The following is a 23308-nucleotide window of genomic DNA, read 5'->3' as shown; positions in this document are numbered from 1 at the left end:
ATTCACATTCAAAGATAATATGGAAAGTATTGCCATTATGATAAGAAGATATTATTCACACCTGTTATATACAACAGTTTTTTTAATGTCTAGCTTCAGCTTTTGTGTTATTTGCATACACTATTGTTTGGCAGGTTGATCTTTTATATTTTGTTTTTTGCCATATCCACTTGAACCTGTCACATCTTGCAAGAATTTTTATTTTAATGAACCCCTCACCAAAACAAAAAACTGTTAGCTTTATACAAACACACAAAACGATGTACATCTTCAAATAATGAAGTTTATCCCTCCTAATAACAATTGATCCATATTGACAGCTACACTCATTTGCCTGAATTGACCTATAATTAATGTTATCATTGCTAAGATACATGGTACAACCTGTGCTTCTACTTACACTAACTGCTGTCTATTATTGTCTTATCTTTATTCCTCTTCCAGATGCAGAAAACAACCTGAATGCTTTCAGAAAACATCATCTTTTAACTGTTGAAAGAAAAAAGTATTTTGTTTTTCCTCTCTCATCAGCTTGAATCTGTAGCAGCATAAGGTTTACTATCATTTTACCGAATCACACTCATCCAAATCCAACTTGCACGAAGTCTGAAAACCAAATGATGGAAATAAACTCTGATATTTCTGACGGACAAATCTCACCCCCTCCTTGACCCATGTTAATGCTTATTCCTAGGTCCAGAGCGATAGAGAATTTCATATTCAGTATTTATTTTGGGTATACCAGAATTCGGCATTACAACTTTACGTGGAAGTGAGTCAATGATACCATGACTCAACTGAGTTATTCAGTAAAATGAAAGTAAACTGAAACATAATAACCAGCTACACAGTTGCTTTCAGGTACAAGCTTCTCAAATTGCACTATGAGCATTTATCTGCTAAAGGAAAACTTTTCATTATATTCACTTTTCTTTTATTTACTTGCTTCCATTTAAAGCTTGTTGTTAGATCAAACCAAGGACCTTAATCCAGTCAATTCTCCTATGCAAGAGTAAGAAAAGAATCAGTTTTACTTGCGTCATGCGCCGTATACTTTTACAACCTGTCACTTACCTCAACAACCCAAGATTACAGCCTATTATCTTAAACATGCTTTTATCTAGGTTTTCTTCTCCTTTTCTATAGCAGTGCCTATATTTCTTAAAACAAAACAAGAAGAAATAATAGAGAGGGGAAGAAGGGTACCTATTTACTTTAGTATACCTATAACACACAAAAATAACTGAAAATGCTTTACCATATAACATGCAGTATATGTCATGTTTTATAAAAATAGTGTTAAGAAAAATAGTTTTACTTACATTTACCTCTTTCCTTCCTCTTCTCCTTAATTTTCTTCCAAACATTAATGGCATGAAGTAGGGCATAAGCTTTTGGAGTCCCTTACAAGTTTAACAAAGTCAAAAAAGTTCAATATTTCCAGGTTTTCGTGTTCTGCCATATTTCACAAATGTGATTCATGCTTTGTAATCCCATATTTATTCATTAATTTCTGAGTTGCTGGATTTCTTCCTGTTAATCTCCATTTTACATCTCCAGTCTCTGTTTCATTTCCAATGTACTCCTGGTTCTGGTTCTTCTAGTCAAGTTGTGTGCTTCTCTCTGTCTCCCAAACATTTTCCTTTAGAATATTGGAAACATTTTCAGTGGCATAGACTCTCTATTTGCTTTATTATCAGACGAATAAGAAGCAAAGTCCTCTTCTGTTTCATAGCTCACTTTTTGTTGGAAAAACTTGTATTGCCTCCTTATCATGTTGTGCATTAAAAAAAGACTTTAACCGTCCAGAAAAAATATTCTGAAGATAGCTAGATACAGCAGCTTGAATTTAACACCTGCCTCTTGACATTCCCTGATTGCTGGAATAAATATACTTTCTGCCTGGTGTAATACTGGCATAATAATGGCATAAGACTATCAACCCTCCAACCGGTTACCCTAGGTGTCCCTCAAGGGTCCATACTAAGACCTCTCATCTTCTCCATATTTATTAATGACCTTCATCTAGCCATCCCCCAAGCCACATGCATACAATATGCTGATGACTCCACACTTATATGCTCAGCCAAATCCACATCTGAACTTCACTATCTTATCCAGAAGGTATTTAACACAGTTGAACAATGGTTCACACAGCGTTGCCTTCTTTTGAACCCCAAAAAAACTAAACTCCTCCTCTTCAATCCTACTCACAAGTCCTCTCCTTTTGATTTCTCAGTTACTTCCATCAATGGTACCATTATATCACCAGACCCAACCACCAAACTACTGGGTATCACCACTGATAACAATCTGAACTTTGACATCCATATCAACAATACTATAAAAACTGTCAACAAAAAACTTGGCTCTCTCTATAGGATTAAACCCTTCCTTTCCCCCACAGCCAGAACCAGCTATAGGTCACACTCATCTAATCTCTACACTCCTCTATGCCTCACCCATTTTTACTAAGCTATCTAAAAATAACCTCAGCAAATTGGAAATGTCCTACAATAACATTGCCAGATTTGCAACAGGCAACCCTTTCAGAACCCACCATTGCATAAATATAAAGCAGCTAGGATGTCTGGAACCGCAAAACCTGATTAAATTCCATCAACTAACCATTTCCCATAAAACTATAAACCTTCCAGTACTCCTATTCTATCTACCCTCATCACTCCATATACAAATCTGAAGTCCTTACATTCTTCACACAATCTTCTTATACACACCTCTAAACCTAACAACAAAGCTGGGGATGCTCTCTTTTCCAATGCTGTCGGAAAAACCTGGAATCTTCTCCCCAGTGACATTTCCTCTCTTCCCTCTTTATCACTCTTCAAATGCCCCTGTACTAAACCTGATTAGGCATCTGTCTATCTGTTTAAATTTAGCTCTGCCTATCCCATACTACTCATGAACTGTTATATATTCCTTTTTGACTATAAATACATACTCCCTCTAAAACTACACTGTGTCCAACCTCTGTGAATACTTTCTACTGAGGAATTTCTTTATTTTAATACAATTAACCTGTCTTCTTCTTTGACTTTATTTCTTCTTTTTATGTATTATACTTGTATGTTGTATTGTATATGCATTCTTGCACTAAAAGGATTTTTTTTTTGTCCTCGCTGAATTTTCTGTTTTAACCTGGAATATCCATTGTATATAATGAATGCTGCTATTTAGTCATTTTTTGTTTGTTTTTTGTTAATTTTTCATGTTTCTGTCTTGGAGCTTATCTCCCCGGGCCTCTACTGAAAATGGACATATATCCAGTTAGACTAGCCCGGTCAACAAATGTAAAATAAATAAAATAATAAGTAATCATTTTCCACAAACATTCTACTGTCTCCAACTTTTAGTTTGTCCTTCTGCCACAGTTTTGTCAGAATGAACTCTTTCTGCTGGTAGAATTGTATCTTTAGTATTAGATATCATGGCTGCTTTCTCATGGCCAAGTTTGAAGCATACATGCAGTGTGCCCTTTTGATTAACAACTCTGCTGTGGAATACCACTTCAGTTGTTTATTTGTGGTTTCATAAAATTAATACATTCTGTTCCTTGCAGTTTATATGGTACAGCAGAAAATCTCAGGTTTTCCCTGTGTGCTCTGTCCCCTAATTCTACTATTTTGTTTTTTTTGTAAATATCCCTTCTTGATCAGTCTCATACTCAGCCAGCCTTTTCTGCATTTTGATCTCTATTTTTTGCAGTTTTATCAACTCTTCCAAACATCTGTTTCAAACTTCTTCCAGTTTTTCCAAGGTTATTTGAATTGATATACTCCTTCAGTATTTCATTTATTTTAATCAGCTCTAAGCACATTTGACTAGTGGAAGTCATGTCTTGTACCAAAGCTGGAACTTGAACTGCTTTTTGCTGAACAGCTGCAGGACTCTTCCCAGCCAGTGTTTTTTTCCTCAACTTTTGTGGTTGATTTTCTTTCATTTTTATTTGTTGGCATCCAGGCAGGACACTTACTAGCCAGTAATTGAAATGTACCCAAATGACAATTCACTGTCTGTTTTCACACTGGGAGAGCTGAAATTAAGCTGTTCAGTATGCAGCCATCTGTTTTGTATTTGTAGACTGAAGTTGAATAAACTTGAACCACTGAGCTCAACTTCACTAATTACCATTAGTGACTGGCACTTGGTGGTGTAGCAGGTAGCACAATCACCTTTGGAACAGTAGGCTGCAGATTCTAATCCTACCGTACCTCTCAACATCTTAGCTAAAGAAATCAGGACATAGCCTAAAATAATGGGGGGAGGGACAAAGGCCCAGAAATAGGGACATATTTTAAATATTGCTCTTATAAACATAGAAAGTTGCTAGAATAACAAGATTCATTTTACAAAGGATTTGAAGTCTGAAACTCAAATGTATGTCATTATTCAGTTATTTCAATTCTCAGTGATTTAGAAAGCACTAAAACTAAGGTGCCAAATGTCACCAAAAAACAACAACAAAACAACTGAAGTGACAGTGTGGTATGAGAGCAACAAAAGGAGGCAGAAACCCAAGAAAATTGTAAAAACAATTTAAAAAACACTTTTATTAATATATCAAGCATTTTCATCCCTTCACTTCTGGGACTTCATAAGAATGAAATAAAACAGCGTTTTCAGTTTCCTGCTTGCTTCATACAAATGCATAGGTTCATAGGTAGGTACTAGGCTATCTGCCCGAAGGTATTTATAAGCCTAGCCAGAATGAGTTGGCTTTTGCCGCCCCCTTAGATTAGTTCCCTGTGCCTCTATCCAGCAGAGCCACTGAAGTGATCCCCAGGGTAAACTTTCTTTTTCCCATCCACTCGTCAAGGTTTCTCTTGAAGAGTGTTAGCGAGGAGCTCTGCCTAATGTAGATTGGAATCTTGTTCCAAAGCATGGAAAGTTTCTGGGACAGGACTCTATCCCTCCAGCATGTCCTATTTATTGTTGTGGTGAGGTTTAGACCCCTAGAGTGTGTGGCTCGAGGTGATAAGGTTCTCTTTAGGTGGAGCATGTCCATCAATTCTGGGCTGGACATGGCCTTATATGTCAGGCAGAGATCACCTCTGAGTAGGCGGTAATGCAACCGAGTACAGCTGGAGTTTCTTCAGTCTAACTGCATAGGGCATCTGTTTGAGGCCAGTGATCCTCTTGGTGAGGTACTTCTGTGGTCTTTCCAGCGGTTGCAGGTGTCTTGTAAGGTACATCCCAAATGGAGCGTTGTACTCTATGATGGGTGTGATGAGCAGAGGGGCACAATGACCTCTTTTGATCTGGATGCAAACCCTTTTATGATAAGTGGGCCATGTAGAAGGATTTTCTAACCATTTTGGCAATGTGATTATTTAAGGAGAGATTACTATCTACTTCGGTCCCCAGATCCCTTATTACGTCTTCCGTATTTAGGGGACTACCACCTATGTGGCAGTTTGTGGGTACTTTGTTTTTTTCCAAAGGGGATGACTATGCACTTTTTGGCATTTAGCTTGAGACCATGATTTTGACACAAGGTATGCGTCTCAGTGAGACCCTTTTGGAGGATGCCTGTGTCAGCCGGAGAGTCAGTTATAGCCCCTAGTTTGCAGTCATCTGCAAACTTGGTCAGCCATAGTCCTCCTGTGCTTGTCTGTACCTCTGAGAAGTATATGCCAAACAGGAGGGGTCCTAGGACTGAGCCCTGGGGAATGCCACTTGTAACCGGTTTAGAGTCAGACCTAGCTCCCGCAACTCTTACCATGTGGGTTCTGTCCGTGAGCGAGTTGGCAACCCATTTTGTGATGTAGGGGTTTATGTTCAGGCTGGTGAGCTTGTCTATAATACCAGAATGGGGAATGGTGTCGAAGGCCTTTGCGAGGTCTAGGTAGGCTGTGTGTACCACCTTTCCCTCATCTATAGCCTTGGTAACTGTCTCAAAGAAGTCCACCAGGTTTAGGAGGCATGATCTGCCCTTAAAGTCAAACTGGGTAGGGTCCAGTGTTTGGAGGTTCCAATGTCTCTGTTAATGAGTTCCATTATGATGCACTCCATAGCCTTGCAGACCAAGCTAGTCAGGCTTATAGGGCGATAGTTCCTGGGGTCTGTTGTGACTCCACCTTTGTGGAGCGGAATAACCATTGCTGTGTGCCACTCTATGGGTACATAACCTGTGGAGAGGCTGAGTTTGAACGGTGTGTTTAGGTAAGGAGTTAGTTCATCTTTGAGCTCATGTAGGACGCAGCCTGTTGTGTTTTTGGCTTTCGAGAGGGCTGTTTTAACCTGAGTGTCTGTGATTTCAGGGGCTCTACATTCTTCTGGTATGGTTATGGGTCCTTTTGGGGGTGAGACGGGGGTGAAGTTTATGCTGAACCTGTCTGCCAGGATGTTGGCGATATCGGTCGGTTCAGTGTATTTTGTGCCATTCTGCACTAACTCCGAGCAGATCTGAGCATTGTCACTTAGATTCTTGACATAGCTAAAGAATGCCTTGTGGTTATCTTTGGAGTCTTTAGCAATTTTTCTTTTGAAGCTCGCCTTGGATGATTTTATGAGGGCTCGTAGTTTCTTGCTGATACTGATCAGGGATGTCTTCCCTTCTTGGAATTTTACCCTTTTTCTGTACTAGTTTCCTCCTTCTGTTGTATAGCTTGTTTATGGCATGAGTCCACCAGACTGGTTTCCTTTTCTTGGAGGAGTGAGTCTTGGTTTTGCTTGGGATAGCATGATCCATGCATTCCTGTAGGTGCCCATAGAATGCATTAGTAAAGGATTTTGCAGCTTGGACAGCATTATCCTTTAGCATGGGGGCTTTGAAACTTTCCACCTCGGTCTTTAGTAATGTGAAGTTTGCTTTTGAAAAGTTTTTCACGGTGATTTCCTTGTCCGGGGATGGGGGCAGAATGTGAATATCCAAAGTGATTTGTTTATGGTCAGATCTAACCAGCAAGGGGTTGACCTCTGGTGTGGAGCACCAGTTGCCCATGTTGGTGATGACCAGGTCCAATATGTTGGCACCTCTGGTGGGAGTTTTGACCAGTTGATCCAGGGCGTTTGAGTTTATAAATTCTAGGAAATGTTGAGCAAGGGAGTTAGTACTTGAGTAGTTCTCCCAGTTAATGTTTGGGTAATTGAAATCACCCAATATTATATATCTGGTAGGGCCTTTATATTTCTCTGAAGCATCATGCTGTACCACAAACCTGGAGGTGTGGGTATCCTTGATGAATATGGATATGCCTCCACCTTTTGTATTTTGGTCTGGGTTCTGTGTCCGAAATGTATGGTATTAGTTGTAGCCTGGTAGGTTTGGGGTGCTCTCTGGAGCCTTAAACCAGGTTTCTGTTTCTCCATACTGAGGAGTGCCTTGAGTGCGTGCATTTTGAGGTTTAGACATCTGGCATTGAGTAGCATTACCCTCAGTTTTTTGTTACTTGTGCTATTTATGGCGGTGGGTTTGTCTTTTAAGCCTTGCCTAAAAAAGGCACTATGGGGGTGGCAAGAGCCTTGGCCAGTATTCGAAAGCCTAAGGGTGACAGGTGTAGGCCGTCTCTATCGAAGCAGCGTGGCTTGTCGAACATGTCATCCCAGGCAGACAAACATTGGATCCACTTTGAATGACACCAGAAACTTAGCCAATTGTTGAAATTGATCATTTTTTCTTTATAACGTGGCATCATTCTTAGTGAGGGCAGGATGCTACTCAGGGTCAGGGTCATACCAGCCTGGGCTACGTGATCAGAGAGCTCCTCCATGTCTCTTTTCTTGTAGTCCAGGGAGGTATGGCTCAGGTCATTCACACCAACATGGACAATAACAGAGTCATATTTATACTTGTTCTGGAATGACCTGCGTGCTTGTGTTATATGGCGGATCCTGGCACCCGACAGGCAGCTAACAGTAACCTTCTCCTTATTCAGCCTACTGAGTGGGACGTCAGTGTGCCTGACTATAGAGTCACCTATTACTAGTATGTTGGGTATGTTATTTTGCATTAAGGGCTGTGATTGCATGGCACACTGGTTTTGTGAAGTATGTGTTTCATGATTTATGTTAGGTGATGGAGGTTGCTTGGATGTCTGCTTTGGAGGTCTCTGTTGCTTTTGCAGATTTTTATTTAGAGCCTCCGAGTATGTTTTCATGTATTTACGTGTGTTTTTTGCCAGTGCTGGTTTAATGGGTCTATGTGAGACTGGTGGTGTGATGCCAGTATTTCCCTTCTCCTCTTGACTGTCTGATCCAATCTTGGGTTGAGAGAGCTTAGCCTCCAGTTTGGCTCTACATCTCTCACATGTATTAGTGTTTGGTGGTAGAAGGAGAGGGTTGTCTGTGTACATGAGGTAGTTGTAACATTGCCTCAAAATGCCCAGATTCACCAGTTGGACTGGAGAGTACGCCTGAAACTGCCCTTTGGACATGCCTGGATAGGTACAGTGAACTGTTTTACTGAATGGCTGGTAAGGTTGAATAGAGAGCCTTGTCCTTCTGTACAGTATAGGAAGGTCTAGTGCTAGGGTTTATAGGTGCTTGCTATGAGTTTTGAGCAAATGCCGGGCTGAGAAATTAATTTTACCAAGCCAGAATTGCAACAGTAAACAGCAGAGTCAGTCATTCCATCTACAGACGGTCCCCATACCCACTGTCTGTCAAGTGTGTGTAGTTTGACCATGCCTGGATTAAAAAATATATATCTTTTATTTTGTTATTAACCCTGCCAGGATAAAAAAGTAATTGTTGCATTAATGTATTTTTGTTTCACAAAAATATTAATCACAACTTGTATTCCAGTTTGCTTCATCGAAATAAATATTATTCCTGCAAAGTTAGAATTAGAACAACAAACAAAAGGGCTAGTCATTTAATTCACAGACCGCCTTCATGCCTATTGTGTACACACAGTACCTGGTTTGACCCTGACCGGTTAAAACTAAAGTAGTAGTTTCAAACAATGTATTTTTTCACATAAACTACAGCATCAGTTTATATTTCATTTTGATTCATCTAAGTACTTCTGAGTCCTGCAAAGTCAGAATTGCACCAAAACAGCAGGGACAATCATTTCATCCACAAATAGTCCCCATACTCATGGCGTATGTAAAGTGTCTGGTTTCACCCTGCCAGATAAAAAAAAAAAAAAAAAAAGAAAACAAAGGTTACATTAGTATATTTTTTACTGAAACAGTAATCACATTTTATATTCTAACTTGTTGAATCCAAATATACCTTAGCCCTTCAAAGACAGTTAAAACAACAAAACAGTAGTGGCAATCATTTCATCCACAAACAGCATGTGTGAAAAGATAGGTAGGTTTTGAGATACCCATCTAATCATCCATGACCTACCCACGGTACCTAGTTTGACCCTGTCAAGGTAAAATAAATAATTATTACAATACTGTGTTTTCCTTTTGTAGAAACAGTAATCACCGTTTTTATTCTAGCACCAAATACAGGTTAGTCCTGCAACGTTTGAATGGCAACAGCAACCAGACCGGGCCAGTCATTTCATCCAGTCACAGCCCCTGTACCCATTGTCTACCCATAGTATCTGGTTTGACCATTCCAAAAAAAGAAAAAGAAACTAATGGTTGCATTAATGTACGCTTTTTCACAGCTGGTGTTCCATTTTACATCACCCGGATACACTTTATTCCTGCAAAGCCAGAATTACAACAATAAAAGAGCAGGTCGATCATTTCATCTGTAAACAGTCTCCATAACCGTAATCTACCTAAAGTATCTGGTTTGACCCTGCCAGGTTAAAAAATATTTATTACATTTTATGCATTTTTGTTCCACAAAATAGTAATCACTCATGAAATAAGGGAGGGATATTTACAGTAGAAAACAGCTGTGGAAAAAATAAAGAAGTATATTAGCATTAGGCGTGAGCAAACTCGATGGTAAATGTGAGGTACTAGCACTGACGCATTTCAGATTTTGGCAAGCTAAAAAGAGATGGAAGGTGTGATTTCAAGGCACAGAAATATGTTTTTGCATAAAGAAATGCTAGCAACATACAAAAGTTGTGCTTTACATAGCCAGTGTTGTTCTTTTTCCTCATCTCCATGTCTCATTTAAATACTTTCTGATCAGTTTCCCTCGAGTGTTTTTTCAGTCATGATGGTAAACACAGATGAGCCACTCAGGATCTTAGGATGATCAGGTCACCTGACTAGCTCCTGTAATTGCATTTCCCATTGTGAATTGTGATGGAATGCAAAAATAAGTGCATAAAATAAAATAGTGCCAATATGGATTGAAATGGGAAAATATAAGTTCATAGGTTCAGAGGTGTTTACTACGCTAATGACCCCAAGTGCCTTTTTAAGCCTAGCCATGCATCCCAAATCTCTGGCAAGGTCTGTTACCCTTGATAAGTATAAGCATGGGCCTGGGAGATGAACCATTTACAGGTTAGCTGTGTCCATTAGAGACATAGGTGGCAAACCAGGGATGAATTTGTGGTTTCCCATCCAATTGCCTCACACTCTATAAATCTTGTAAACAGCTTTTGACTTTTGACTTTAACTGTGTGAATTTGTTAAAATTTATCTGCACGATATTTTTCTACTGTGGGCAATAGTGCTCACGCTTTGTATTATTTGTACTTGTACTGTTATTTTTATTGGACTGCTATCTTTGCTCTAATGTGAGCAAATGAGGTATCCTCAAACAAAATAGCTAGAAAACTTCTTTTTTTTGCACAGGTTATTGGGGGTGGGGGGGCTTGTGCCCTTGTGCCAATGCTTAAATCCACCACTGAATAACTTGTCTGTGGTGAATCTGAATTATTTGCAGTGAAGTTCTTAATTCTCACATTCCCCTTTATGTAGTCTTGGATTAACTCCATATTTTGAGTGGCTCAGGATATGGAACAGTACAACAGGGGAGATGATTTGAGTTCCCCAACTATTGAATTCCATGTCGAGGAGCCAAGTTAGCACCAGGATGATCCTTTTTTTGAATGCTGATTGAACATAAAGCACTGACTGTGGATCAGAACAGAGAAAGCATAACTTTAGGATGATTTTCACTGTGCTAGAGGTGAATTACCAAAGCACCCCTCTGTAAGCTAAGGCCATGTAGTTTGATTTGTAGATTCTAACAAGCTGTTTATCTCCCACCAGAATCCATAACAGAGTGCAGTAAAAATGAGGACAGACAGGCCCTACCTTATTCTCACATAAAGTGGAGAAATAGCAAAGACTATGTGAGAAGCTGGCTTTGTGGAGAAAAGAGGTTTGGAGCCCTGAAAATACAACCAAACTGACCAGAGTACAGTAAGCTGCTTGAGTGTTGGAGGGGTCTGCAGGGTTGCAGAAATTAGTGAGTCTTGTCAGTCCACATATTCATCAGGGGTTGCATGTGTATTGGGATCTCATCCTACCAGATGATTCTTTGATGGAGAATAGGGGAAACTAGTAGGAGGTCTCAACTTCTTGGTGATGGCAGGGCTTCTGGTAAACAATAGCTACTTGAATGGGGCAGTAACTTTTTTTGTGTTGAACCAGTTAAAATAAATGAGGGGGCAGTTGTGAACATGCAGTAAACAAATCAGTTTATCTTTGTTGAAAGCCCAACAAAACTCTTATCTTCACATGCAGTTGCAATAACTGTCAAGGAAAGGGGAATGAAACGATAACGGGGCGAATAGTACAAACAAAAGTAAGAAAACGTGGGGTACTGAAATAGTATTCACTTATTTCTCCCTGATACTTGCAAAACCAGCAATGCTGTTTCATAGTTATTCAGACACAGTTATGAGTCAGAAATAGCCGGTGTTGTTCTTTTTCACTGAGTCTATACAGTTTAGGAGTGGGAATAAATAAGTAGGCAAGTGTGGAAGAAAGCTGCCAAACTTGGGAGTGCATATCTCTCTTTAAAAATTGCTATTTTTTTTTATTCACTTAAACTATGAAAATAAAATTATCCATTGCTGTGAAGTACATGAGGTCTACTTCTATTCAACTATTGCTTCACTGTAGAGTAGCACCTTGGGCATACTCCCTGAAGTGACCGCTCCCAGAATGTTTGAACATTGCTTTGACTGTACAATGAGGTCTTTGGAGACTGGGGTCTGAATGGAGAGATCTGGAATTAGCAAAAGAATGAGACTAGTAATGCTGGAACTGAGTTCATCCTCAAGCCTTGGTGAGTGTCTTCATATGATGTACCGTGTCCACCCCCCAAAATCTTACCAGGATGACACTGATGTATCATAAAAAGGTAGGTTACAAAAATAAAGAAAGAAGATTGTCTGCACAGGTCCGAGGATATAAAAAAAATTCCCACTCCAGAAATAGGTAATGGTGCCAGGACTGAAAAAAGGCAGTGTAGAATCCCCAGAACATGGAAACATCGCTATTACAGGACTAGACCATGCTGTAGATGGACACCTGTATTTGAAGGTAGAATCAGTCAAAAGAACAAGGTATAAGGACAGATTGAATAAGTGAAAATATAGATTATGTATTCTTTCTGTTATGTAACAAATCTATAATTTAAGTTAAAACAAATTAGATGTTAATATTATTTAGGTAAGGAAACATTCAATCTTCTAAGAAAAGCTCCAGTTGAGGAAGGGCTACAAGGAAAACAACAAAAAACAATGGCTATTGAAATGCATAAAAAAGAAGTGTTGTCTTGGGAAAGAAAAAGATGTCTGATACGGTGTAATATTTATGCAGAAAACAAAGCTATACTATCCAATATGATCAGTACAGCTCCAAAGGTATTAGAAATATATATATACAGAGAAAGTAATCTAGACATGGTAAAGTTTGCAAAGGAAAAAATAAGAAAAGAACATAGTAATGTATTGAGAAGCAAAATGTTTAGTGCTGTACAAAGGCAGCAAATAAAAGTGATGTACCAATTGAGAAGTGAAAGGTTTAGTGTGATGTTGCCAATAGAGACAATGTCACAGCATGATGTATCAATAAATCCCCAGGAAATGGTACATAAGACAGAAGATGACACTTGTCAAAAAGATACGACGCAGAGTAAAATCCTGCGAGTTTTTGTAGAAGACTTCTATGAAACTCCAGTTAGGAGTAATTTAAGGGAAGACTTAGATAACTTAATAGAAATGGACAGGCATATTAAAATAGATGAGATTACAGAAAGTGAATAAGATCCAAAATATTAGGAGACTAGTTAACAGATGAACACAGTAACTGGAACTATTAAGAGAGACTTGGAATAAAAATACATAGAATATATTACTATGCAGCTAGTCTAGTAACAGACAGTCACCACAAAAATGCAAAGTAATAAAGGAGGGAAACAGAATGCCACCACAGAAGCAGGAAACAGAAAAAAACTATAAAACAAATAAGACAAAAAGTATCAATATTAAAAAGGAGTAATTCGTAGAACATATAAAATATCGCATGATAGCTATAAAAATCAATAAGAGGAGGCTAGAAAGGACTGGGAAGAGAAACTGGATAAGCAATTCACAAAGGAACAATGGGAGGATATATGTTATGTATGTCTCCCAAATATGGAACAAAATCTGGAAGCTTTAGGATATTTGCTTGGAAATGTTTACATAGATATTTTTATACCCCAAGTAGATGCCAGAGATTTTTTCCTCAGGTAGACAGCAAATGTTGGAGGTGTAACTGGGAGAAAAGAAGTACTTGGGAATATGTTTTCTGGGAGCGTGATGGGTTGGCAGACTTTAAGGTTTCCCTGCAGGATACACTGTCAGAGATGCTGGGTGGGCAGATGGGTGTGACAAGGGAGATGATTTTTTCTGAGATATGATGCAGAATCGGAATTGCCTAGACATGGTTAAGGAATTGCTGTGTCTAATTATGGCGGCTGCCAAAAAAGCAATTACTAAAAACTGGAAATCAAAATCTAAACCAACTATATTAGAAGTATTGAATATAGTAGCAAAGATAAAACAACTGGAACTGAGATCTTTAATAAGGGGTAGGAGCAAACTATATAGGAAAAAATGTGAATTGTTGGAACAATATATACAGGGAGGAATGAGGTTTAAAAGAAGGCATGACTTAAATGAGCTATGCAATGTTTGAATGAAAATGATTGGGTAGATTATAAGTGATGTATAATGTTTGCAACTGGGAGTGTGTCAGTATGGTTTATGATATAAAATGCTTGCAACTAGTATTGTGTCGGTGTGGTTCATTTTCATTTATATAAATGTATGATTGCTTATGTTGTAAGTGATGGTTTAATAAAGATGTTTCTTGTTTAAAAAAGGGGCAGGAATTGAATAATTTATGTAATGTTGTTTAGGTTATATGATATAAAGCAATATATGTGAAGTATATATTTTTTATTAATTTATTTACATTTGTTAACCGGGTAGTGTCTGACTGGGTTGAAAAAAAAAAACATTTTCAGGGAGACCTGGGGAGAAAAGCTCCACAACAAAAAGAACATTATGAAGGTACAAGCAGTAAACTTAGTTTAAGTAGTACATTGCTAACAATATGTAAATGAGCTTAACAAAACTATTATAGAAAAACATAACAGAATACAGTATAAACATGCATGTTTCAGGCATACAGGAATGCTATTTTTTTTACAATATATATGAGGTACATAAGTCATGTAGCTTTACAAGGTGAGTCACTTCTGAAAGACCAAAATTGGTCATATAGTTTTACAATATAGGGAATCTTCAAACTCTAGATCCCACACAGTTTGGTTTTGTGAAGGGTAGATCATCCCTGCTCAACCTGTTCAACTTCTTTGAGTCAGTCACCAGAGTTGTGGATGAAGGCAAGGTGGTTCATACAGTCTACCTTGATCTGGCCAAGGCCTTTGATACCATTCCCCACTCAGGAATCATAGAAAAATTCACTAAGCTTGGCATCAACCTGTATATCACTAGGTGGGTTGGAAACTGGCTCAAAGATAGAACCCACAGTGTGTGAAAGTAGCTGACTCCAAGTCAGACTACCGACAAATCACAAGTGGAGTCCCACAGGGTTTGGTATCTACGTCTTTGAAGTCCAGGCCAACATGAAGGGAGTCTGGCTGACAAAGTTCACAGATGATTGCAAGTTGGGAGCTGTTATTAACTCCCCAAGTGATGTTGACATCCTACAGAAAGGCCTCACTGAGACCAACGACTGGTGTCAGAACCATGGTCTTAAGCTCAATGCCAAAAAAATGTGTCATTATCCCCTTTGGGAAAAACCTGGTTCCCATGAATTACCACATCGATGGTAGTCCACTGAACACAGAAGGCATTATAAGAGATCTGGGAAAACAGGTTAACAGCAACCTCTCTTTTGACCACCACATTGCCGCTGTGGCCAGAAAATCCTTCTATGTGGCACATCTCATTACTAAGGGGTTTGCATCCAGGAAGAAAGAGGTCATTGTCTCCCTCTACTCTTCCCTCATTAAGCCAATCATCAAGTACAATTCCCCATTTGGCATGTGCCTCACTAAACACCTGCAACAACTGGAGAGGCCACAAAAGTACCTCACAAAGAGGATCGTAGGCCTTAAACACTTGTCCGATATGAACAGACTCAAAAAACTCCCAACTATTCTCTGTCTCATATTGCCTACTTAGAGGCGATCTCTGCTTCACTTACAAAGCCATGTCTGACCCAGCTCTGTTAGAAATGCTACATCTAAAGAAATCCCAATCACTCCACACCACACACGTCAGAGACCTCAACCTCATTACCACAATCAACAGAACATGCTGGAGGGACAGGTTCATAACCCAGAAACTGCCCATGGTATGGAATAGACTTCCCATGCATGTCAAACAGAGCACCTCACTGGCCATCTTCAAGAGAAATCTTGATGAGTGGATGGGAAATAGAAAATTCACCTCGGGGAGTACTCCAGTGGCTCTACTCGACAGAGGCACTAGGAACTAAGGTTGGGTGGCACAATGCCAGGGTAATCCTATGGGCTAAGCTTGTAAAGGCTCCAGGGCCATTAGCCTAGTACACACCTATGAACCTATGAACTATTGAACAAGTTAGGTCATCTGAAGGAACAAAGATTAATAAAGATAAGACAGATAGTGGGATAGCCCTATGTGGTATGAGCACTATTTGGGCTAACATCTGTGAGATGAGTGGGAAAAAATAGGAAGAATATTAGTTGGGAATAATACAGGGGCATAGCCAATTATCATTTAAATAGTCTTTCAGAGTAGTTTTAAATGTGGACAGGTTGGGATTTTTTATCTGTTGAGGAAGGGTGTTCCAATCTTTGGCTATTTTATGGGAGTAGGGGGAGTCTCCGTGATAGTTGTGATACTGGGTTACTTTTAGCATTAGTTTCTTGGATGACCTGAGGAGTCTACAGCTTGTGTTTGGCTGAACTAGGTTTGATAGAGCTAGGCAGTCGGTAGGGTTGAATATTATTTTTTGGGCAAGTGAAATTTGTTTTAGTAATAACAGGTTGGGAAGTTCTAGCCAGTTGAGCTGTCGGAGAACAGTGCAGTGATGTGTTCTGTGGGGTTGGTTGGTGACAAACAGCAATTCTGTTATAGCAGGAGTCTAGTTTATTTAGGTCAGTTTTTGATAGGTTAGTAAAGACCTCAGAGCAGTATAGGAGGGTGGATAGCAAGTGGAATATTGCAGTGGACAGTCTAGCTTGTTGTGTAAGTTAATGTTTAACCCGGTATAGAGTACCTAGTTTAGAGTGGATTTTTTTTTGATGGTCAGATAGATGTGTTTATCAAATTTTAGTGAGTCATCTATGATTACCCCTATCAGCTTGGTCTGATTGGTGGGTTTGATTTTTGTACAGTTGTTAGATAATATGGAGGGGTATTGGGTACTGGGTTTGGAGGAGTTATTAGAGAAAATTATGAGCTTGGTCTTATTTGGATTTAGGATGAGATTGTGGCTGGTGAGATACTTTTCAGTGTCTTGGAATGATGATTGCATTTTGTGTTGGAGTTCTTGTAGGGAGTGGGCTGAGCAGATAAGGGATGAGTCATCTGCATATTGGATGACAGTTGCATGTTGGGTGGCAGTATATAGGTTTTTGTTAAATATTATGAAGAGGAAGGGCCCAAGTATGGAGCCTTGTGGTACCCCCATGGTGACTGGTAATAGTGGGGAGAGGCTGTTTGCCCATTTAGTGGCCTGTTGATGGTCAGATAGATAACTGTGAAACCATGTTAGGGGTGTGGTATTGAGATTGTAAGTGGCAAGTTTGTTGAGGAGCAGCTGATGGGACACTGTGTCAAAAGCTTTTGACATATTTAAGAAAATGGCTGAGACTAGTTGTTCTTTGTTATTGAGGTGGCGAATGGTCTCTGTAAAGGTTATGAGGGCTGAGTTAGTACTGTGTTTAGGCCTGAATCCGTGCTGGGTGCTGGAGAGTAGGTTGTTGGTAGTAAAGTGATTCATGAGTTGCTAGTGAATACATTTCTCTAGAATTTTGGCAAGGGGGTATAAAATGATGATGGGACAGTAGTTAGTATGATATGAGAGATTTTCCATAATTTGGGAACGTACTGTTCGGAGATAGAGCAGTTTATTAGTAATGATATGGGGTAGGCAATGGATGGAGTAGCTACTTTTAGGTATTCATTTGGAAGTTTGTCAGCAGCTAAGCAGCAGGGTTTTAATTTCCATAGGAGTTTTTTTATGTATAAAGTTGGAATGGGAATAAAGGAGAAGGAGTTTGTGTCATTAGCAGTAGAGGAGGGGACAATGAGTGGTGGGATTGTTTTGTTGTCTAGGAGAGAAGTGCTAGAGTTGATGAAGTGGATATTGAATTGTGAGGCTAAGGGCACAGAGGAGTTAGTAGTGAGGGGGCAGGGGTAGGGGTTTTACCGGGGTTAAGGAGGTGGTTGATATTCTGCCAGAATCTTTGTGGATTGTGCTGGTATTTTTGTTGGCAGGTGAGGAAATAGTTTCTTTTATCCTCAATGTTTTTCTTAGCATGGTTTCTAGGTTGTTTGAAAAGGGTGAGATGATATAGGGACCAGGCCTTATCTCTTTGTTTCATTAGTTGTTTTGTTTCTTTAGAAAGTCATGGTAGCTGTTTGTTTTTTTTGGCAAATTTTTCTGAGTGGGGCAAGATTATTTAATATTTCGAGGAATTTGCTATTGAAGTATTCTACAGCTAGGTCTAGTTGCAGGTTTTTTTAATGGGGATCAGTCGCAGTTTTGTAGTAGTAAATTGAAGGTGCCAGAGGAGAAATATTTCTTGCTATGGGTGTATTTGTATGACATGCTGGTTTGGATATGTGATTTCTTCTTAATTGAAATGTAGGGGCATGGTCACTTAGTGTGACTGGTAGACAGCCTGCCTGGTACCCGTGGTTTGGTTTGTTGGTTAAAATCCAGTCTAGAAGTGATTTTTTATTGGAGTGCTTGTCAATGCAGGTGGAGTAGTTAATAATTTGAGTGAAGTTGTATAAGTTTATAAATGAGGTAGGGGAGACGGAGGAGCAGAAAACCAGTCTAGGTTGAAATCATCTAGAATGATGGTTTCATGGGACAAAGAAAAAAATGACCAGGATAAGAGGGATTCTATGTTGTGCAGGTTGCTGTCTGGTGGTAGGTAGATGGCTATGATGTTAATGGATTTGTGAGGATTAATTTTGAGGCAAGTGATGAGGAGTTCAGCATGAGAGATGTCTGGTGGGGAAAATTTAGTTTTTCTAGATTAAGTGATTCTTTAAACATAATTTCATTTTGTAATAATTACTATAATTGCTACACCACTACACCACCACCACATTTGTTTATCCTGTCCTGCCTTATAATATTGTCGCCATCTGTAGTAATTTCAGAGTCTTTGATGTGGGGCTTTAACCAGGTTTCAGTTATGACTGCAATGTCTGGGGAGTAGGAGGCATGGGTGGCATGGAATTCAGGTAATTTGTTTGCAAGGCTTCTTAGATTAAAACATGTAATGAGAAGGTCAGAGTTACTGGTAATATGTAAAGATATATAGGTAGTGGTGTCTGTGAGATTTTGGGTGGATGTGGAGGAATAGGAGCTTGGGGGTAATGGGTAGGTTACAAGGGAGGTACAGATAGGCCCAGGGATTGGGATGGATATCTGACTGGAGTTTTATCTTTGTTAGAGAGTACAAAATGAGGTGCTTCAGTTTGGTTATAAGTTGGTTATACCTGTAGAAGGACAACTGAGTGTTGGTGTGTTGTATATGTCTTGAAGGGAGGACATTAGTATTAAATCTAGAGTAAGTCTTGGTGATGATATAATGATAAGGTTTGCATGGGAGGTGTGGTGAGGTGTATGTGAGTGTTGGGGATGGGTGCTTGGTGAGTTTGAAGTTATGGGGTTTGGTAGCATAGTAAGCAAGTAGGAGGATGCCTGATAATGTTTGTTAATGTTAATTTAATACAGTTTGATTACTTTTGTATAAATGTAAATTTGCCTAGGTCACAAGTGATAATTCAATAAAGGTGTTTAAAAAATATTACAAAAATACTGAAAATGGAATGTAATTAAAAATTAGTAGAATGACATATGTAAATGTAGCAGGCAACATCAAAATAGATCAGGATTTGTCATACACTATGTCAAATCATAGGCTAAAAACTATTAGCACAAGCAGAAAAACTTAGAAGGTATATAAACAAATATAAAGGAAGAGTACAAAACAAGCAATTTAATAAGACCCAAAAAGGTTTTATAGATAATTGGAAAACAAGTGTATATAAAGTATATAAATACCCTCTTGAACCTAAAAATATGCCTTTGTTAAGAAAGCAGTAAGAAGCTCTCTCTATTAAGCATACAAAATGGGATGAAGTAACTGTCAGAGACACTGAGACAAAATTAAGAAAGGCTCGTTCCTGGAATCATCTGGCTAAAATTATTACCATGTAGCCCTGAGTATAAATTATTTATATTTACATTCTGAAAAAAAAAAACAGCAGACTGGTTAATAATGATGGAAAAACAAATTCTTCCTAAAGAGCGAACTAGCAAGCCATCCTAATGACTGCAGACTAATAACATGACTTTTGACAATATGTAGGTAATATAGCTGAACTGATGCAGACAAAATGTATAGTCAAAAAAAGTCAATCATTGGAACAGAACAAAAAAGGCAGCAAGAGAAAATCATATGGAACATAGGCTCATTTACTATTAAAGCCATAATACAGAGCTGAACAAAGGGGTGGACCCCAAGTATGGCATAGAAAAAGCACTCAACAACATGTCACATTAATGAGTTAAAGAATACATAAAGATGTACAAGATACACCCTTCACTGATTGGTTACATAGCAGTAATATGAAACAGTGGGAAACCATTTTACAACAGATTTGTGGTAAACAGCAAATTATTATCCCACAGATAAAAATCCAAAGGGGATTATGCCAGGGTAATTCCTTGTCCCCATTGCTATTAATCCATTAAGTTGTTTAGTTCATAGACTAGGCAATCATTACAGCTTAACTTCGTGTAACCAACCTTGTTCAAGGACATCACTTCTATGTTTTGTGGATAATTCAAATTGTATAGCTCATCAGACAAACAGCTGAAAGCACAACTACAAACAGCTACACGTTTTCAGATGATGAAAGAGTGACATTTTGTCTTGATAAATGTGCAACAGCCATATTTATAGCACGAAGGCTGAAGTACCAAGAAAATATTAACTTTGGGTATGACTGATAGAAAGGAACTTGTGCAGGAGAAAGTGTATACTTTTGGAATAGATGAAGGATCAGCAATCAGACATGAGCAAACGAGAACAGAGCTTAGTAAGGAATATTTCCAATGACTAGAGCTTCTACTGAAAAAGTTTTTGACATCCAGTAATAAAGCTCAGCTTGCTCTTCCTGTTCTAACTTTTGGTGGGATTACCTGGCTGTGGAAAGCATTGCATCAGATGGACAGAAAAATGCTTTATGCTTATCGCTTGATGTATAAAAAGAAGTGTATAAAAATATTATTATTCCTTGGACTGGAGGAGGTATGTGCCTCCTGGAAATTGATTATATATATATAGGTATACAATCATGGAGTTACATATGTATTGGTTGACATCATTAGATTCAAACAGAGTGAAAGTTCTAAACCAAAAAGAAAACTAGACTAAAATGGCATCTTTGCTCAGATTAGTAGAAGCATTTTGGAAATGAGTGGGAATGCAAATCAAAAAAGAAGTAGAGGAAAATCTTACAGCAGCAGAAAGTGCCAAAAAACAAACAAAAACGTAAAGAACATGATCAGAATAAAGGGAAAGAAACTGGGAAAGCTCACAATTGTAATGGCAAGTATGGAGAACTCCTGGAAAACCACATGATCAAAATTTAACAAATAAATGGTTAAAAAATGGTTAAAGAGAGATGACTTTAAACCAAAAGATGACAGTGCAGTAATGGTGGCTCAAGCTGGTGGAATACAAACACGTTGATTTATACAGTGTATAGAACAATTGGGAGACATAGACCAATGCAGGTTCTGTAATATGGCATTAGAAACATTTGTACATCTTGTAGCTGGCTGAGATATACTCATGGTTGAAATACACAACAATGAGGCAAGAGTGTCGCATCTGGGATTGTGTAGACACTACAACATGCAGGTAGCTGAGAGGCAGAGGAAACACGGATAGCAGAAAATAACTGAAAATGAGGTTTTGATCACATTGGGTCATCCAATAGTAGCAGTTAAGAAAGTAGAAAAAAGAAAACCAGAGACAGTAATCAAACAAAAAAGAAAAACTATCATTAATTATTGAAACAGCTACACTTAGTGACTATACTGTCTTGCATACTGACAGATACAAAGTCATAAAATGCCTGAATATGCAAGCAGAAACTAGAGGAAATGGGATAAAGACACCCAGATATTCCGGGTCTATATTATAATATCAAATGGAACGAATGTTGAACAGCCAAAATATCGAAAGTGCCGTTCAAATAACTTGGTTTTGTGGGGGGCTGTGCCCCCCACACCCCCCGCTAATTATATATACCAACTCTGAGACTGCACTACAGTGAGGAAAGGGCAAAATTCCCGATCTTCACTGCACCCCAATCCCACAAACCAGAACTCGAATGGCACTTTCGATATTTCGGCCGCTCGACATTCATTCTGTTCGATATTATAATATAGACCCGATATTCCAATAGTAATAGGAGCAACAGGACTAATAAAGAATTTTAAATTGCTCTTAAATATGCTACCAAAACTTGTAGCTCTATGTGAATTGCAGGAGGAGGCAATTCTTGGAGCATTGCAGGTGATGAGTAGAGGAATCTTTGCAAACATCAAAGACTGAAGCAAATTAATGTCTTGAACTCTAATCATATTCTGACTCAGGAGTGGGGACCATTCATGTCTCAGTACAAGAAACACAAAACATTTAAAGAAGTTTGAAAATGAGATCACAGTTGTGTTATGCACAACAAGATCTTTTTCTCTTTTCCTCAATGTTGAGCAAAGAAAAAAAGGTTTTAATGATTTTTCTCCAAATGTTCTATGGGTGTGCATTTGTGAAGTTTGCCTGCAGCCTAATTTCTGGTTTTCATAGTGGGCCTGAGATGTACACTAGAACCCGTTAGTTTACAATAAAGTTAACTGCAGGGGCAGTTGGTTAGTTGATATTGAAATAAACAACTAAAATGGTGCAAATGGTAGAAAAGTACAAAGATGACATATTTTACATAATTTTGAGAAGTAGAGAAGTTATTCTATGATTTCTAGAAACTGGTGTAATTTGCTCATACGTTGCAAGAAAAAGAGTTAGATATGTCTGCTTCATTTTTTCCCAGGCAGTTATTTTTCAGTCTTCCATTACTGCTTTTAAGAGTTTTTAAAACTCACGTTTTTTTTTTGGGGGGGGGGTGAAGGGGGGGGGACAGAGCTGCAATGGCTAGAATTGTTGCCTTACAGCACTGCATTCTCTGGGTATCATTTCCCAGCTGGAGTGCCTTCTGTGATGAGTCTGATTGCCCTCCGCGTTTACATGCACTTCTTTCAGGGTCTTCAGTTTTCTTGCATGACTTAAAGGCATGGTGACAGGTGAAACAGTGATCCTCAATTGCCTGTAGGTGCTTGTGCATCCTGCAGTGAACTGCCATCCCCTCCTTGACTGTTTTTCAATCTTATGCATGTTGCTTGCTTGAAAAAAAAATTAGTTCCCCATGATGATCCTAAATAGCACTTATCTGGAAATGAATGCAAAGCCCCTCGTGCCCTGCCCTCACTCATGTGGGATAACCCTAGCCCCAGTCCTAACTCCATCTCTGCAAATTACATTAAAAGTCACCCTTTTCCTAACAATACCACTATGTAGATGGGTTAAACTGGACATTCTGTGGTCAGAGTATGCACATAAAACACATCACACATTTCCATTCATA

Source organism: Protopterus annectens, chromosome 13.part0, assembly GCF_019279795.1.
Source record: "Protopterus annectens isolate FY-2018-M chromosome 13.part0, PAN1.0, whole genome shotgun sequence".
Lineage (NCBI taxonomy): Eukaryota > Metazoa > Chordata > Ceratodontiformes > Protopteridae > Protopterus > Protopterus annectens.
This window is presented reverse-complemented; position numbering follows the sequence as displayed.